General features: G+C 41.9%; 1 non-coding gene across 1 annotated transcript; it reads right to left on the reverse strand.

Moving 5' to 3' along the window:
• Positions 1-1,138: 1,138 nt before the first annotated feature.
• Positions 1,139-1,209, reverse strand: TRNAG-CCC (transfer RNA glycine (anticodon CCC)). The gene has a single exon. It is a non-coding gene; the product is annotated as a tRNA-Gly (tRNA).

Raw genomic sequence — 1,209 nt, forward strand, 5'->3', positions numbered from 1 at the left:
GTATTAAGCAATGGAATGGGTATATACGAATCACATTCCAGTGGGTCCTTATTTTTTTTTGGTATTAATAATAATAATAATAATTCTTTATTTATATAGCGCACACAGATTACGCAGCGCTGCACAAAGCATGACAAATTGGTCCCTGTCCCCATGGGGCTCATAATCTAAACAACCTAACAGTATGTTTTGGAGTGTGGGAGGAAACCGGAGTACCCGGAGGAAACCCACGCAAACACGGAGAGAACATACAAACTCTTGGTATTAAAATAACTATTGCTTCCCTCATTGAGCCCCGCAGAATCTCTTTACCTCTCCCTGTCTTCAAAACTTCCAATAATATGGGAAGGAGGACATCTCCATATCTTTGATAAATTTTGAAAAGGGAGGCCATCAGATCCTGGACCGGTGTTACCCTTTGTGGCGCTCACTGCCTGTCTCAGTTCTTCCACTGTCAACGGGGATTCCAGTTTCTTCTTCTGGTCCTCTGATAGTCCAGTAATATTTACCCCCCTATTAATATCCTCTGCTCCGACCTCAATTTGGGACCTATATAACTCTGAGAAGTATCTCTCAAAGTCCTGTCTAATCTGTTCCTCCTCTGTTACTATAGTACCCGAGGTGTCCTGGATCTGTTCCATCTTCTTGTTCTTTCCTTGTTCCTGGATGATCTCTGGCTTTCCTGATTCACAAAAGTAACTCTGGCCCGAAAAAAATCCCCTCTTGTGCTTTATTTTCCATAGTCTGTATATTCCTTTTTCTTCTTGTATAGTTGTTGTCTGCTCATTATCGTGGGGTTGTTATTGTGTGACTGTTCTAACCCTTGAATGTTTCTCTTCAATTCCTCTTCCCTTTTCTAAGAAAAGCTTTTTGTTTTGCTAATTTCCCTGTGCCACCACCCGGCACACATCCCCTCAACACATCCCACACTGTCCCAACCCCGAATCAGTTCACATTACAATTCCAGAATTCCAAGACCTCGCTTTTAAAACTTTAATCCCTTGTTGTGATAATGGACATCCAGTGTGGGTTTAAGGGGCATCACCATGTTTTAATTAACAATTCTTACAGTCAATTATTATTAGTGGAGCTGATGAATTTTTTAGCTACAATTTTCATAGAATAAAACACAACATGCTGCGCTAGCCGGGACTCGAACCCGGGTCACAAGAATGGGAATCTTGCATGATGCCCCTACACTACTAGCGC

This window comes from Engystomops pustulosus, chromosome 11 (genome assembly GCF_040894005.1).
Source record: "Engystomops pustulosus chromosome 11, aEngPut4.maternal, whole genome shotgun sequence".
In the NCBI taxonomy this organism is placed as follows: domain Eukaryota; kingdom Metazoa; phylum Chordata; class Amphibia; order Anura; family Leptodactylidae; genus Engystomops; species Engystomops pustulosus.